General features: G+C 41.1%; 1 protein-coding gene across 2 annotated transcripts in view; it reads left to right on the top strand.

Annotated features, from left to right (window-relative positions):
- The first annotated feature begins 3,314 nt into the window (after positions 1-3,314).
- The window catches only part of ASCC3 (activating signal cointegrator 1 complex subunit 3), a 1,208,179-nt gene continuing 1,192,547 nt past the window's right edge, over positions 3,315-18,946 (top strand). Inside the window, exon 1 of one of the 2 annotated variants that reach the window (XM_073626995.1) lies at positions 3,315-3,451. The gene's annotated coding sequence lies outside the window, so the exon portion shown is untranslated. The other variant, XM_073626996.1, reaches the window with a different exon arrangement.

The raw sequence follows: 18,946 nt of genomic DNA, 5'->3' as shown, positions 1-18,946 counted from the left end.
AAAGGGGAACTGCAGTCTGCTCACATAACTCTAACCATTTTGCATATTATATATATACTGTGATTCTGTACTTGCCAAATATGCTGCAGAAATCATCCTCCACAAAGTCTGGCTGCAACCATTTTAACTGTGGGCAGCTGAAGGTTACCCAGTATGCACTTCCTAGTCTCGTGCCTGTGCAGTAAGCAAACTGCGGGTGCACATTGTTGTTGATAAGTTGCCACAGGAATGACAGCTTCTGTGGAAATTCATGCCCTGTTATGGCCCTGTTATGGCAATGTTTCAACATCATTGAACACAAAAACAGCCAAGGAAAGTGTACATACTATGTTTCTTCAAACAGGAAAGCAGCAAACAAAAGTATTTTATATTTTACCATGATGTAACTGTATTTCTTTCTTACCCAAACTGCAAACATTGAGGAGACAAGCCTCAGCTGCTGCAGTCCTGTCGCAGGATCTTGTCACACACACAAATCCTCTGTGTCAGGGAACTGCAGACAGCTGCCTGGAGGCGGGGCCTAAGCCCAGAGAAAGAATCTCCTATGCAGATGAGATAAGGAGTGTGAATTTATCCAGGGGAGATTGTGCAGTCTGGCCTGGGCAGTGTAATAAGTGTAAAGGGTTAAAATCTCCACATAAAAAAAGAGAGCATTCTTCCTTTCACTAGACTAGATGAAATTCTGCTCCCTCTGTGAGAAAGCACATAGATCCTTTCAGTGTCCTCCTATCCCCGCCCTCACTCGGCCCCCTTGGGTCTCCTGCGACTCCCCACCCCCCTCCTCTGCCAGCTAACTCTCACGATAGTGAAAAAAAAAAGAAGAAGAAACAAGCTCTGCTGGGATATCTGATGTTTTTTCTTCCGGGAGTCAGTGCAATGCAGGAAACCACGTCTTAAGCCTGTAATTTTTGCTATTAAAAATATCCCCAATTCTTTTTTTAAAAAGATACATTTTTTTTCTCTGTTTAGGCCGATATGTGTTCTTCTACATATTTTTGGTAATAAAAATCGCAATAACCGTATATTGATTGGTTTGCGCAAAAGATATAGCGGCTACAAAATAGGGGATAGATTTATGGCATTTTTATTTATTTATTTTTTTACTAGTAGTGGCGGAAATCTGCGTTTTTTTTATTGTGACTGCAACATTATGGCGGACACATCTGACACTTTTGACACATTTTTGGGACGATTTACAATTATACAGCGATCAGTGCTATAAAAATGCACTGATTACTGTATAAATGTCACTGGCAGGGAAAGGGTTAACACTAGGGGGCAATCAAGGGGTTAACTGTGTTCCCTGACTGTGTGTTTTTAACTGAAGGGGGAGGGGACTGACTATAGGAGATGGCAGATCATGGTTCCTAGCTATTAGGCACTCACAATCTGCAACTCCTCTCAGAACAGAACAAGGATTTGTGTGTTTACACACACACGTCCTTGTTCTGCCTCTCGTTCCCGCGATTGCTCATGGCTGGCAGTCATCGCGACCGTCGGCTACGAGCATCGGCACCCCCGCAGTGCAGCGGACGCGTGCCTGCTATCCCGCTTAAAGGAGCCGATGTACAGCTACGACGGCTTGCGGGGTCATGCCGACCAGCCGCAGTATGATGACATCAGCTGGTCGGCAAGTGGTTAAAGACCGTTTTAACACTTTTCAAAATAAGGTTTAATAATGAAAAGGTCAAATTGTATTTACAGAAAAGGGGTGTTACAAGCTATAAAGAGACAATAAAGCAACGGGAAATAAAAAAAGAGATGAAAAGGAAGAATACTTGCAGTGTTCTTGGTTTTAGCAGAGTTCAGTCCATGAACAACGTGTTGGTTCTCAATCTTGACAGATTCTCCTTGTTTTAATGGTACATGGGAACTGTCCAAAATGTGGATGCATTTCTCTTTTTCATCACATCAAAGGGGGGGGGGGGGGGGTGTTGACAGAGACCATCTGACCAATCATCCGGTCTAAGAGGTGTTTTCTGTGAGGTCATCAGGTTTATGACCACGTTCCAGATACAGTTTTCAAAAAGTATTCATATCTCTGAATATCTACAGTTTACAGTTCGCTAACCAGCAGATTATTGTCCAGCGTGAAATCCACTTCCAAATAAATATAAATATGTCAGGTTTCAGATTTCTACTTCACCTAGGAGGGATAAGGGGTGCCAATGGTTCTCCATATAGTCTGACATAGGTGTGTCTGGACTTGAAACATTACAAATTCCTGAGGAAAGTAAATATGTTTATATTCTGGCTGTGCTATTGTTTTAAAACTTATGGAATATTCTGTGATGATGGATTCTACTGAAAGATAGTCATATTTTAGGGATTCCAACTAAAGTATTTATCATACCTCCCAACTTTTTGTGATAGGAATGAGGGACACCTATCAGCAGAAGTATGCAGGCATAGGACACACCCCTTGACACACCCCTTTAAAGGAGAATTGTACAAAAAAAAACAAGATTGTAGAACCCACAAGTGCTTTTTTTACCACTACTATTCCTTTATATTGGCTTTTGGAATTTACAAACGCAGCAATTTAGAAATCAGATGAAAGTTTTAGCGCTTTTTGATAGATAAAAAGTGCATTTTATATACATCTATATAGATCAGATAAAAATGAGGGACAAATGAGGAGGAATGAGGGACAGAGGGACATTGCTTCAAATCAGGGACAGTCCCTCGAAATCAGGGACAGTTGGTAGCTTTGGTACTTATGACCCACTGTCTGTTAACTTTCTAGCCACTGAAGCTGCTAAGTCAGACACTTTTATGGGCCCTTAGATGGGTATTGGGAGATTGATAAGAGGTGGTAAAAATTTACTTTGTGTACAGTGTTGTATGACCGTGCAATTGTCATTCAAAGTGTGACAGCGCTGAAAGCTGAAAATTGGCCTGGGCAGGAATGGGGTAAAAGTGCCCTGTTGCCAAGTGGTTAATCAATACAACCTGGTAACATTACTATACATGTGTATAATTATGAAACATTATTAATAATTAAACTTAAGTATTATTATTTAATATTATTATTTAATAAATATTATTTAATAATTGTTAAATATTATCAGTTCATTTATATTATTAATATTAACATAAAAAGAACACAAATGATATATAATAAAAATCAATGAAAAATATGAACGTTATTAATAAAATATTAATAACGCCATTACAAATCCCTCTGCTAATACTGAAAGCATTTTGATTGACCAGGCTGAGCGTGCACGCGCTTCCTTCCACGCTCGCTCTCCTTAGCACAGACAAGTCAGGACATTTCTCTGCGCGCTCCCGCTCTGAGCCGGGAAGCAGCGGGCGGACTATCAGTACACGTTGCTTCCTTGTACATGCACGCGAACACGTGACGTCGCACATCTGCGACGAGCCAGGCAGAGTAGGGTTTATTCTGATTGGCTGCTTGTTACGTCACTCTCCATCTGACGCTGCTTAGGTAAGTGAACAGACCGGCGCCGTGCGAGTGCAGTGTGGCCGCATTGTACTTGTAGAGTGTGCTGAAGAGACAATAATAAACGTGAGAGCTCAGTGTGTTATAGGATTATATAGCTGCTGGTCCTCCCCTCACCTCTGTCGGCTTCACACTTCATGCTTTTAGGAAGAAGCTCATTCAGCGTGGCATGGATGGGGAGTTCCATCTTACCGGTGTGGCACGGAAGTGGTAGGACTAGCACACCTTAGTATTGTACATAGAGAATGAAGGGGCTGCATTACTTACCTTCTGGCAATGCTGTGTGCCTGGCAGTCATGGTTCAGTGACTATGCTGATTAGGAGTTCGGACTTTTCCCTGTGAGTAAAGATAGAGACAGCCAGGCCATACAAGGTCTGTACTGCCAGCCTCTTTATTTCTCTAAAAATGGACCTCCAGGATCTCTCTTCATATGTAAAACCACACATCAAAATAAGGTCCCTTCAATAAAGAATGAGCCAAGGTATTAATCACACAGCCAGATCGGTTTTGGTGCTCCAAGTATCTTGTGGAAAGCAGCAGCCGGGATCCCAGGTGTATGTGTGGACAGCTATAGCCTAGAAGCCTGTATAAATGACAGGCTGACAGCGGCTGCCTTAGAGTTGCCACCTCATCTCTTTAAACCCGAACACATATGAATTGCACAGGTTCTCTGGCTAATTGAATGCAGGTAAGGCAACAAGTGAATTTAAGTATAAAGATGAGCTCCGGCGTGTTCGCACAGCCCACGTGCAAAGCCCGCCAGGAAGTCGGCACAGCGCTAATCGAAGGCAGTGGGACATTTCCCGATCTCTGCAGCCGCCCATCAGGACAAAATCTCACTGCTTGTGATTAGCGCAGCGCAATGCCGTCTTCCTGGCGGGCTTTGCACATGGGCTATGCGAACACGCCGGAGCTCATCCTTATTTAAGTACTACCTTAATCAGCCACAGAAACTGTAATTAATATGTAAGGTTGAACTCAGGCGTGTTCGCAAGCCGCACATGCAGAGCCCGCCAGGAAGCCGGCACTGCACAGCGCTAATCACAAGCAGTGAGACATTTCCCGATCGCTGCAGCCGAGCATCGGGCCATACAAGATCTGTACTGCCAGCCTCTTTATTTCTCTAAAAATGGACCTCCAGGATCTCTCTTTTCATATGTAAAACCACACAATCAAAATAAGGTCCCTTCAGTAAAGAGTGCCTGTGATTAGCGCAGCGCAGTGCCGACTTCCTGGCGGGCTCTGCAAATGGGCTGTGCGGACACGCCGGAGCTCATCCTTATTTAAGTATTACTTTAATCAGCCACAGAAGCTGTGTAATTAATATGTAAAGATGAGCTCAGGCGTGTTCGCAAGCCGCACATGCAGAGCCCGCCAGGAAGTCAGCACTGCACAGCGCTAATCACAAGCAGTGAGACATTTCCTGATGCAGCCGTGCATCAGGACAATGTCTCACTGCTTGTGATTAGCGCTGTGCACTTCCAACTTCCTGGCAGGCTCTGCATGTGCTGTTTGCGAACACACCTGAGCTCATCCTTATTATTATGTGTTTGGGTTTAAAGGGATGAAGTGGAAACCCTAGGTTGCCAATGTCTGCCAGTGTTCAGACGCAGTCACACATGGAGTGATTTTCTGCAGTTAGGGATTAATGAACGCCCTTGGATGAAAGCTTGTGCCCACGGATGATCATCTGTTCCTAACTGCAGGTGATCGCTCCCTCTTTGATAACTTCCAAAACACCAGAAGATCGCTGTCAGCCTGTCATTACGTTGTACAGGTTTCACACACATTTGGGATCCTGGCAGGTGTTTTACACCAGATACTTGTAGCACTATGACCCTTTTTACGTAGGGGAAATGAGGCTCATGTCCGCACCACCGCTGTTTACTGCAAAAATGCAAGTTTCGTTTATACCAGATATTACACACCGCACTCTTCTTCCAGCATGGCAACTAACAGTTCCAGCTCTTGTACAGTGCACAGATCGTGTTGTTCACTGTCCCTTTCCTCTTCCCTTGTCCATATGTAGATTGCTGGATTTATGTGAAATGAGATGGTTTCTAAGAAAATGAAAAAAAAGAGCCGACTCTTTGGAATTATACACAATTACATAATAATTGTGTGCACAATTATTAGGCAAATTGTATTTTTGAGGATTAATCCTTATTGAACAACTACAGTACTCTCAGTGAATCCAAAATGTTAGTAAACCTCATACCTGAATATTTAAGAAAGTAAAAGAGAGCTTTTGGATTTCTTATAATATCTATGTGTGCACAATTATTGGGCAACTATTAGTGTGCAGAATTATTATGCAACTAAATGACAATTTTCCCATCTCACTTGTTTATTTTAAATTGTTAAACCGAGAATAATAAACAAACAACTCAAAATGTACAAATAAACATTTAAAAAAACTCAGTAACTAATATAGCCAAACTTTTCAATAACAGTGATACGCCTTCCATTCATGGATTCTGTCAGTATCTTGATCTGTTGACAATCAACTTTTTGTGCAACAGCAACCACAACTTCCCAGACACTGTTCAGAGAGGTTTACTTTAATTCACGGTGCTATATGGGTACCTTAAATAAATAGGGATAATTGTTTTCCTTCACCGTAAATCACCTGTTTAAGGGCCCACAAATTCTCAATAGGGTTTAGGTCAGGTAAGGAAGGGGCCATGTCATTATTCTTTCATCTTTAAGATCTTTAGCCCTCATTCACATTGGAGCGATTTGTCATGTGATTTAACAGGTCCAATCGCATGACAAGTTGCAGCCTAATGCTGGTAATGGCACCATTCCAGTTGGTACGACGCCCGACTTTGTGGTGCCGCATCAATTTGCAAAAGCAGTTTCTGCACTACTTTTGCCGATTTCAGGTGTGACTTCAATAGACATCTGTGCATGAAGCAACACAGATGTCTTTGAAGTAGCACCTAAAATCATGCTACTTCAAGTGAAGTAGTACGATTGCAAAGCAGCATCATTGTGAACCAGGGCTTACTGGTTAGCCACGCAGTGGAGTACTTCAATACATGCGATGGAGCATTATCCTGCATAAATATCATGGCCTTCTTGATAAGATGCAGACTTTTTCCAGTACCACTGCTTGATGAAAGTCTCTTCTAAAAACTGGCAGTATGTTTGGGAGTTGATTTTGAGCACCACTTCAACCAGAAAAGGTCCAACTATCCATCCTTAATACCACAAGTCCATACCAGTACCACACCTCCACCTTGCTGGCATCTGAGTGGAAGTGGAGTGGAGCTCTCTGATCGTTACTGATCCAGACACAGGCCCATCCATCTGGTCCATCAAGAGGCACTCTCATCTCATCTCATCAGTCCATAAAACCTTTGAAAAATCTGTCTTTAGATATTTCTTGGTTCAGTCTTGATGTTTCAACTTATGTGTCTCGTTCAGTGGTGGTCAGGTTTTAGCCTTCCTTTCCTTGGCCATGTCTATGAGCACTGAACACCTTGTACTTCTGGGCACTCCTGTTAGATTGCAGCACTGGAGGATAATGGTTTCCTGGTAGCTTCACATTTTATTCTCTGCAAATTTCTGATAGTCTTTTCTTTTTTTTCTCAACACGTTTCTTTGACCCTGTTGACTATTTGCAACAAAACTTTTGATGCCTTTTTGATCCGCCCCAATATCTTAGCAATTGCAAGAGTGCTGCATCCCTCTGAAAGACATTTTACAATTTTTGACTTTTCAGAGTCAGTTAAATCTCTTTTTTGGCCCATTTAAGCTTCCAAATAAATATGCACACCTTGATATGGGGTGTTGATCTCCTTAGGCCACACTCTCCCTCATTACACAAATACACATCACCTGATATGCTTAAATCCAGAAACATTCAAGTTTATACAGCTTGGAGTTGGAAAATATGCATAGTTGAGGTGATTGTAGCCGTATTAGTGCAATTGTGAGAGAGAAAATTGAGTACTGTCCGTGATACTTTTTTTATTTGCACTAACATATCATTTTTCATGGACGAGCTTTCGGGGTGTGTCCCCTTCTTCAAGGTCCAAGCAGTACTGATTCACAAAAGTTTTAGCAGAAGGTAAAATGTTAAAAAAAAAAAAAAAATCTCAGAGGGAAACTAAAAAGAAAAACACATACAAATCAATAGTATGGCAATGGTAATAACGCTATCAGCAAGTGAGATGAGACAGATTTAAAGCTACAGACTGGAGGGGGGGGGGGGATAGTCACAGAGGGGGTCATAAAACTGTAGTATAGTGGGAGAGGAAACCAATATCTCAATTCAGGCTATTGTTTTTTGTGTCAAAAAGAAGTATCATTCTTAGCTCAAACGTTTTTCCTTTCCTGGACAGTTCTGAAATTTCCCTTTTAAGAACTAATACATTGGAGTCTTCTATAGTGTGGTCCGGTTGTGAGAAATGATGTCCCACAGGTGTGCAGAAACTGTCTCCCTTATGTCTCTTGATGGTATGTCTGTACAAATTCATCCTCACTTGTAACTTCTGTCCTGTTTCACCAACATAAGATCCTTTGCTGCACCGGTTGCATTGGATGAGGTACACCACATTACTGGAGGTACAGCTGTATGATCCCATGATATTGAAGGTCCCATTTGTGTGTGTGACACTTTTGGATAGATTGATCTGGTTGCTGAGGATGTTACACAGCTCATCAAATTCATTCTTACACATAACTACTTTACTTTCAACAATGACATTTATCTCCAATGTATGGGTACTGCTATGGGAAGTAAAACGGCACCCCAATATGCAAATTTATTTATTGCTGACCTGGAGGACAATATTAACCGCTATATTGATGATATCTTCATGATATGGACTGAAGGTGAAGAGAATCTAAAACAATTTTTGTCATTGATCAACACTTTTCACCCATCTATCAAACTAAAAATGGATTATTTGAACACACATGTCAACTTCCTAGACACTACAGTATACATCAGGGATGATAAGCTTCACACGTTGATATACAGAAAACCGACTGACCGATGCAGCTATCTCCATAATTCCAGTTTTCACTCCCAACACACTAAACGAGCCATCATACACAGCCAGGCCATCAGATACCACCGAATACGTTCAGACCCAGAAGACAGAGATAAACATCTCAGGACACTGGCAGACTCCTTCCATAAGAAAGGTTACAAAGACAAAACCATCAACAACAGCATAAACACAGCCTTGAAAACCCGAAAATCTCCTCCAATACACAGAGAAAAAAAACAAACAACCGAGTATCTCTAGTCACCACATACAACCCAACACTAGAAGGGATCAAAAAGATAATCAAAGGTTTGCAACCCATTATAGCAGAGGATGAAACTCTGAAAAAATTTGGCTTTCAGACAACCACCCAACCTGAGACATAAACTAATTAGCAGGAAACTTCACTCTGATTATAAAGTCACAAATAATGGAAGCAAACCCTGCAAAAAAAAAGGCTGCAAACTGTGCAACCAGATCAATCTATCCAAAAGTGTCACACACACAAATGGGACCTTCAGTATCACGGGATCATACAGCTGTACTTCCAGTAATGTGGTGTACCTCATCCAATGCAACAGGTGTAGCAAAGGATCTTATGTTGGTGAAACAGGACAGAAGTTACAAGTGAGGATGAATTTGCACAGACATACCATCAAGGAAAATAAGGAAGACAGTTTCTGCACACCTGTGGGACATCATTCCTCATAACCGGACCACACTACAAAAAACTGCAATGTTTTAGTTCTTAAAGGGAATTTCAGAACTATCCAGGAAAGGAAAACATTTGAGCTAAGAATGATACTTCTTTTTGACACAAAAAACAATGACCTAACTGTACTGTGTGTAATATCTAGCTAGAATTATTATTTTTTTGTCTAGCTCCCTTTAGAAAGATTTTCTTTCATATCCTGTAGTAAGAAAGAGGAGATTACTTCAATGTGAGAGGGATATCCCATCTTAGTAGTCTCTGGATCATTTGTGTCCATTGGAAGGTTTCCTTTCCCCTCCTGTTCCAGTGACAGTTGTACAATGTTGGCTTCCCCATAATTTTCTGTCCTATTGACAATGGTCAACAGGACAGATAGGGTGAATCTCCCCAAAACCTACCAAAAATCTCCAGCTTTTTATATGTGATTTTAAATTAACATGTATTTATAGACACATTTTCTAGCTTTGGATGGAGTGGAGAAGGATTAGAACTCATGTTGGGATTTACTGCTACCCTGGGGTCTATTACAGAGATTCCCCTCGCTTCCTATTTTTGTGACACAGCTTTACCAGACAGGAAGTGAGGTGAAGCTCTCCAACAGCGACAAACCGAAATTAGTAGAACTATAGGCTAACTTTTTTTTCATTTTGGATAGGGAGGGTTATAACCTCTGTCAGTTTTTTTTTTTTTTTTTGCCATGTGTGTCCGTTTGGGGAGATTTACCTTTATTTTCTGTCCCATAGTCAAAACAGGAAGTGAGAGGAAATCTCTACAAATTAGAGGATTTCAAATAGAAATAAAAGGGAAAACATTTTTGTATAAGTATAAAAAACAAAATATTATAAATACTCTTTTCCCTTTTTTTTTAAATTATCACATTTCCTCTGTTCTTATCTGCACAAGAGTTGGCTAGGGGGGATTAGAAGCAGCAGCACACTGAGCTTCCCATTGAATGGTTGTGCAGTGGGGGGGGGGGGGGGGGGGTGTGTCAGGAAAAGTCTGTTCATTGGGGGAGAGCAGGCTGAGTTCCCAGCATAGCTAGAGAACTGACCACGGTGTGTCCTTTCCTGCTTAATGTGGTCAGTTTTTTATTAGGAAAGCAAGAGGACTAGCAGGGACAGGATACTTTGTCATACAAGTACATGCTACAGCATGAACATATCAGGTGTCATTAGTACAGTGTCAGTGTACAGTATTAGCACTGTTCACTGTATTAGTGTCTCTAGCAATGTCAGTGTCAGCGCCAGATTGTCTGCCACACTATCACAGTTCCACTATAAGTCACTGCCATTACATGTATAGTGTCATAGCTGTGTAAATTCCAGTATATATACTATAGTTTGTAGATACTATAACGTTTGCACAAACCAAATATTATACACTTATTAGGATTTTTGTAGCAGAATACATTTTGTCCTACATATAACAGAAATTAGAAAATATTGTTTTTCTTTCAACATTTTCAGTCTTTTCTTCATTTATATCTCAAAAAATAAAAAACCCAGTGGTGATAAAATACCACCAAAAGAAAGCTTTATTTGTATGAAAAAAAAATTCATTAGCATACAGTATTGCATGACCGAGAAATTGACAGTTAAAGTAGCAAAGTGCTGAATAGCAAAAAATGCCCTGGTAATGAAGGGAAAACCTTCCGGAGCTCAAGTGGGTAAATTGATTATAAGCCCTCTTTTTTATAAAAAAAAAAACAAAAAAACAATCATGTTATATTTACATGCTCTGTACAATGGTTTTTGCAAAGAGCATCCACAATCCTCTTCTTCTGGGGTCCCATGCCAGATCTCCTGGCTCCTTTTCTTGGTGTGCCACAATAGGAAGCCACTTCCTATTGTGGCACACCAGCATGCTTGATCCTGAGGTGGACTGTCTGCATCTATAGACACAGACAGTGCAGCTCAGCCCCACCCCCCGCTCCCTCGCCACAGGATTTAATTGACAGCAGCAGGAGACAATAGTTCCCACTGCTATTAATCTGCCCTGTGAGGAGAGAGAGCGGATAGAGCTGCTGCTGTAGGGCACAGTGCTGGATCAAGATTGAGCTCAGGTATACATGGGGGGGGGCTGCACACAGAATGTTTTTTACCTTAATGCACAGAATGCATTAAATTAAAATTAAAAAACTTCTACCTTTACAATCACTGTACATTAAGTAGGGGAATACTAGGACCCCTATCAGCATTTTATTTAAACATTGTGTGCAACATTACTGCCTAAAGGCACAATAGGCCAAAAGGGCAAGGTATGGTTATGTCAAGAACTATACCTATATCCGCTCCCCTATCCTTGTCCGGGGTACAAGTTGGGCAGGATCTGACCTCATTAGCCACTTATGGGTCAGTAAGGTAACTTAAGAGTCATAGGATTGAAAGCGCTCAGAAGCTTTGAAGTGGCAACATGACCATGTTTCTGTAAATTTGTGTATTCATTCTTGAGAGATATAAATGAGTTCCATCTCCTCTTCCTTGTCTGAACCATTCTCTAATCATCGGAGTAAGTGTAGATTGCCAGTGTACAGGAATGCCAAGTCTTGCTTCATTCACCATATGCATCACCAGTGATTTGTGATAGTCTTTTTTTTAGGTGAGGTCGTGTGATGTAGGAGATATTGCACAGGCGTGTAGACTAACGTGAATGTGGTAATGTGTAATAATGTCATGGACTTTCCAAAAAAGTCTGAAGGGTTCACAGTTTCACCAAATGTGGAGCATGGTACCCTTCTGCTTTCCCACATCTCCAACATGTATTTGGAATAGAGGGAGAAAATTTATCAAGGCGGGGTGGAGTTCTGTACCATCTAGTTTCAACTTTGTAGCAATGTTCCTGAATAGCTACATTAAGTGAAGAGGAACTGCAGTGTGCTCACATAATTTGTAATAAAAACATCTTTGCCATTCTCAAGCTTCCCTCCAACCACTTTGCATAATATTTTATATATACAGTTATTCTGTACTTGCCAAATATGCTGCAGAAATCTCCCTCCACTGAGTCTGGTTTCAGTCATTTTAACTGTGGGCAGCTGAAGCTGCTGCCTGTTCACTTCCTGGATTTACACAGATGCACACCTCCCAGCTCTGCAGCCCTCATTGGCCCTCTTATGACTCACCCCCCCCCCCCCTTCCTGGCAAACTCTCACGATAGTGAGAGAGAGAGCTGTGCATTATGTCATATGCCTAGGCTTTTTTGCAGACAAGAAACAGAAAGGTTTTTACTGGCAGAAAAAAGTGTTTTACTATCCAAAGTTAAAACAACAGGGGCAGGGGATTTAAGAGATGGAAAGATGAAAAAATTACTGAAGTTCCGCTTTAAGTGAGCCCGTGTGTGTGTGTATTCATGCATGTTATCCCACTTGTCATTGGTAAGGGAAGTCTGAACATCTTTCTCCCAGGCCACGCGTGCAAAGTCTGGGGTATTAAAGGATTCATGTAATGGCAGGGTGTGTATGTAGGAGATTATACAGTGCTTTGAAAAAGTATTCATACCTCTTGAAATTCTCCACATTTCGTCATGTTAAAGCCAAAAACATAAATGTATTTTATTGGATGCATTAAGGTGAAAAACACTAGGGTTTACAACCCCTTTAAAAATGAAAGAATGACGTGGCCCCCTTCCTCACCTGACCTAAACCCTATTAAGAACTTGTGGGCCCTTAAATGGGTGATTTATGGTGAAGGAAAACAGTAAACCTCTCTGAACAGTGTCTGGGAGGCTGTGGTTGCTGCTGCACAAAAAGTTGATTGTCAACAGATCAAGAAACTGACAGCCTCCATGATTAGAAGGCTTATGACTGTTATTGAAAAGAATGGTGGAGAGGGGGTCGGGGAACACTCCTACATATATTTTGGGCTTGCCCAAAATTAGAGACTTTCTGGAGGGAAGTGCAACTCGCGCAACAGTTTACGAACTATCTGGTTCCAGAGGACCCAGCCTTCTTTCTACTTCATTGCTCTGACATTCCTAATAAAACATATAAAAAGTAAGTCCCTGCACCGAAAACGGCATCACTTTGCGATGGAAAGAATCTGACTCTCTGTCTATCCAAATGTGGCTCAGAAAGGTAGAGGACATCAACAAAATTGAGAACCTAGAGCTCTCTGCACAAAACAAAAACTAACGTCATAATAAAACGCGGTTCCCATGGAGTATGTTTATATACTCGGACAAAGGCAGATCTCTGCTAGATGGCCCCTCCTTGCCACCCTAAATATCCCCATTGGCCCGTTCGGTTTAGCGAGCCCCCCCCCCCCCACTTTTTTTTTTTTTCTTGCCCATCCCTCCTTCTCTCCCTTTCTCTTTTGTCCTCCTTTCCTCTGGTATAACAAATACCTGAGTATCCAACCTAGTTTCTATTAGTTTACACTTATCCTGTTTGACTGCATTTTCGATGTTTAGATATTGATGTGTTGGTTGCCTTTGTATCCTAAATAAAATATTTGAAGAAAAAAAGAAAAGAAGGGTGGCTATATTGGTCAGATTTATTTAATTTTTTTTTAAATGTCAGAAATTTTTATTTTTAAATTTTAAATTGTTTATTATTCTCACTTTAACAGATACAGTGCCTTGAAAAAGTATTCATAGCCCTTTGAAATTTTCCACATTTTTGTCATGTTACAATCAAAAACATAAATGTATGTTATTGGGATTTTATGTGATAGACAAACACAAAGTGGCACATAATTGTAAAGCGGAAGGAAAATAATGAATGGTTTTCACATTTTTTTTTACAAATATCTGAAAAGTGTGACATACATTTGTATTTAGCCCCCTTTAGTATGATACCCCTAACTAAAATCTAGTGGAACCAATTGCTTTCAGAAGTCACCCAATTAGTAAATAGAGTCCACTTGTGTGTAATTTAATCTCAGTATAAATACAGCTGTCCTGTGAAGAGGTTTGTTAGTGAGCCTTAGTGAACAAACAGCATCATGGCATCATGAAGGCCAAGGAACACACTAGACAGGTCAGGGATAAAACTGTGGAATGTTTAAAGCAGGGTTAGGTTATAAAAAAAATACCAAGCTTTGAACATCTCACTGAGCACTGTTCAATCCATCATCCAAAAATGGAAAGAGTTTGGCACAACTGCAAACCTACCAAGACATGACCATCAACCTAAACTGACAGGGTGGTCAAGGAGAGCATTACTCAGAGAAGCAGCCAAGAAACCCTTGGTAACACTTGAGGAGCTGCAGAGATCCACAGCTCAGGTGGGAGAATTTGTCCACAGATTAGTCGTGCACTCCACAAATCTGGCCTTTGTGAAAGAGTGGCAAGAAGAAAGCCATTGTTGAAAGAAAGCCATAAGAAGTCCCGTTTGCAGTTTGTGGTGGACACAGCAAACGTGGTTCACCTTCCAGCAGGACAACGACCTTAAACATACAGCCAGAGCTACAATGGAATGGTTTAGATCAAAGCATATTCATGTGTTAGAATGGCCAGGTCAAAGTCCAGACCTAAATCCATTTGAGAATCTGTGGCAAGACTTGAAAATTGCTGTTCAGACGCTCTCCATCCAATCTAACAGAGCTTGAGCTATTTTGCAAAGAATGGGCAAAAATGTCACTCTCTAGATGTGCAAAGCTGGTAGAGACCTACCCAAAAAGATTTGCAGCTGTAAATGCAGTGAAAGGTGGTTCTACAAAGTATTGACTTAGGGGGGCTGAATACAAACGCATGCCACACTTTTCGGATATTTATTTGTAAAAAATTTTGAAAACCATTTATCATTTTCCTTCCACTTCACTATTATGTGCCACTTTGTGTTGGTCTATCACATAAAATCCCAATAAAATACATTTACGTTTTTGGTTGTGACATGACAATGTGGAAAATTTGAAGAAATATGAATACTTTTTCAAGGCACTGTAAAAATAAACAAGTGAGTAGAGCTGCATGATTAATCATTAAAGAATCAAGATCGCGTTTCTATCCCCTCACGATCTTAACACAGCATTTCCTTGATTCAGTGCAGAGAATTGTTTGCTCAAGCCAACAGCTGTAAAAAAAAAAACAGGCTGCTTGCTAAGTTTATCACATCACCGCTAAGAGCCCTCTCACAGTGACACTGGCGTCGGCGGTAAAGCGCCGCTAGTTTTAGCGGCGCTTTACCGTCGGTTTAGAGGCGCTTTTCGGCGCTTTAACCCCCGCTAGCGGCCGAATAAAGGGTTAAAATCGCCCGCAAAGCGCCGCTGCTGAGGCGCTTCTGTGGCGCTGCCCATTGATTTCAACGGGCAGGGGCGCTTTGGAACCGGTGTATACACCGCTCCTAAAGCGCCTCAAAGAAGCTGATTGCAGGACTTTTTTGGATGTCCTGCCGGCGCAGCGCCCCAGTGTGAAAGCAGCCTCCACAGTTATACTGCAGCAAGGTGGCTTGTCACTCCAAGTGAGCCCATCCCTCTGACATTTAGAAAGCACCTCCCTAGGGAACACTTAACCCTTTGATCACCACTAGTGTTAACCCCTTCCCTGCCAGTGCCATTTATACAGAGAACAGTGCATTTTTATAGCACTGACCACTGTATTGGTGTCACTGGTCACCAAAAAGTGTCACTTAGGGTCAGATTTGTCCACTGCAATGTCGCAGTCCAGCTAAAAATCGCAGATCACCGCCATTACTAGTAAAAACTATAAAAAAAAATAAAAAGTCCTAAATCTTTCCCCTTTTTTGTAGACGCTATAACTTTTGTGCAAACCAATTAATATACGCTTATTGCGTTATTTTTGGTAAAATAAAAATGTAGCAGAATACATATTGGCATACACTGATGAATACATTTTGTTTTTTCATATATATTTTTTGGGATATATATTCTAGCAGAAAATAAGAAATATTGTTTTTTTTCAAAATTGTCGGTCTCTTTTTGTTTATAGTGCAAAAAAAAATCGCAGAGGTGAGCAAATACCACCAAAAGAAAGCTCTATTTGTGTTGAAAAAAGGACATAACTTTTGTTTGGGTACATTGTCGCAGTACCGCGCAATTGTCAGTTAAAGCGGCACAGTGTCGTATCTCAAAGAATGCCCTGGTCTGGAAGTGGGTAAATCTTTCCGTGGCTGGTTAATGAATTTAAAAAAAACTAAACACTAAAGTTAGCCCAATTTTTAAATTTTTTTTGTATAATGTGAAAGATGATGTTACGTAAAAATCGTGAGAGAATCTTGATCTTTGTTCTAAACAAAAAAATTGTGATTCTCATTTTAGCCAGAATCGTGCAGCTCTATAAGTGAGATGGGAACATTTTTGTTTTTCATCTAGTTGCATAATACAATGTTTCTCGACTCCAGTCCTCAAGGCGGCCCAACAGGTCATGTTTTCAGGCTTTCCCTCAGATGAGACGGCTGTGGTAATTACTAATGGCCCGTACACACGATCCGAAAATCGCACGACAGATCGTACAACCTTTTTCGCGTAATAGTCGCAAGTAGAAGATGACTAGGTAAATAAAGTCACGAAAATTCTCGTATGACACAACATAAAATCAGAAGTGATTTCATGTGTTGTAATGTATTTGTATTGCATTTTCAGATGATAACTATACTGACGAAACGAAAATCGTACGATCTGGAATCGTACGAGGAAAATTTTCGTGCATGTCTGATCGAATAATATCGGATGAACTGTCGTGATCAGCTGTCGAAATTAGTGTACACACGATCCGAAAATATACGATTCTTCCTCGGACGACGATATTTGGATCGTGTGTATGGGCCATTAGGCAGTGGAAGTGATCAAATCACCTGTGCAAAATAATGGAAAGCCTGAAAATATGATCTGTTGGGACGCCTTGAGGACTGGAGTTGAGAAACACTGGCATAAGAATTCTGCACACTAATTCCCCGTACACACGGTCGGATTTTCCGACGGAAAATGTGTGATAGGACCTTGTTGTCGGAAATTCCGACCGTGTGTGGGCTCCATCACACATTTTCCATTGGATTTTCCGACACAGTTTGATAGCAGGATATAAAATTTTCCGACAACAAAATCCGTTGTCAGAAATTCCGATCGTGTGTACACAAATCCGACGGACAAAGTGCCACGCATGCTCAGAATAAATAAAGAGATGAATGCTATTGGCCACTGCCCCGTTTATAGTCCCGACGTACGTGTTTTACGTCACCAAGTTTAGAACGATCGGATTTTCCGACAAGTTTGAGCCAACATCCGTCGGAAAAAATCCTAGGATTTTGTTATCGGAATGTCCGAACAAAGTCCGATCGTGTGTACGGGGCATAATAGTTGCCTAATAATTGTGCACACATAGATATTCTCCTAACAAAGTCAAAACCTCACTTTTACTTTTTTTAAATATTCAGGTTTGAGGCTTATTAACATTTTGGATTACCCAAAAGCACTGTAGTTGTTCAATAATGAAATAATCCTCAAAAATACAACTTGCCTAATAATTATGCACACAGTGTATAGTAACTTGCATTTATATATAGTAACCTTCTGTCCTACAGTTATACTTTCCTTGTATTGTTTCTTTAATGGTGTTTTGTGTTGGAATTTGGCGATATCTTTTGCTATTTTGTCTTATACGGTTATTTGTAGTCATGATACCATGTTACATCATGACATCACGGCGTGCATGGTGACATTGTGACGTTTATTTACGTCATGCGTGATGACGGTGCAACTTTTCTTTACGTCATGACATTACGCCATTTTGGAGCCAATGATGGCTATTTTAAGCAGATTTACCAACGTTTCCCATTTTCATCATTGGTTGATATTTACCTCTTAATCAGCTGGTGTGTCAGGTTCCCAGCCCCTCTCTCATAATGTCAGCTGTTGGGAATGCTCTCCCTCCCCATCTCCTACATCTATAGAAGAGACTATGGTGCCTCTGAATACAAACCTATAGAACACTATCATCTATGAGAACAGTCTGGATGTCCCAAGATCTACATTGATGGCTAAGTATCACTTTATTTGAGCATTATGTGGCTTGGAACGTCCATCGTTTAAGCTGGTAGCTCCCTTATCAGGCAATTATAAGCTTGTAGGACTTTCCAATAAGGATTCAATCGCCAACAGGGGATGATTCAAGGTGCCATGCTTTAAGCCAGCGGTTGCCAACCAGTGGTCCATGAGAAATTTTGGTGGACCCCAGGGGTTCTGCCACAAATCAACATTGTGGCAGCTGTATACCCCCATTGTTCTTTCCAGTGTTGTTCTCAATGCGTGCTGACAGTCAATACAGGGTGATGCAGAGTGGCGGGCAGCAGAGAGCTGTAGCATGTATGTATAAGGCAGCAGTGTGATCTAAGGAGAGGGGAGCAGAGAGTCAGGGTATTGTGTTTGTGTATAAAGCTTGGGTACACAATAACAATTATTTCTGTGCAAACTGCTGGCTGAAAACTCTAGGCGGAGACACTGTACTAACCATGCAAGGTTAGTTCAGCGATCTCCCCCACTGAGCTATTGTGTTCTGACGGGAGATGGCCCCCCCCCGCCAGAACACTCTGATCAGTGTACTCTGCCATTGCCCCACTAGGCAACTACAGGTTATGCTTCACACAGCTTGAAGAACTTTTCTATAAGGATTCATTTGCCAACAGGCAATGACTTAAGGTGACATGCTATGAGCTACATACAAGGATACATGTGAAGACATATACCGTAGTTACATAGTTGGTAAGGTTGAAAAAAGACACAAGTCCATCAAGTCCAACCTATGTGTGATTATGTGTCAGTATTACATTGTATATCCCTGTATGTTGTGGTCATTCAGGTGCTTATCTAATAGTT

This window comes from Aquarana catesbeiana, linkage group LG04, assembly GCF_042186555.1.
Source record: "Aquarana catesbeiana isolate 2022-GZ linkage group LG04, ASM4218655v1, whole genome shotgun sequence".
NCBI lineage: Eukaryota > Metazoa > Chordata > Amphibia > Anura > Ranidae > Aquarana > Aquarana catesbeiana.
The sequence above is the reverse complement of the archived record's forward strand: the minus strand, read 5'-3'. Positions and strand labels throughout refer to the sequence as shown.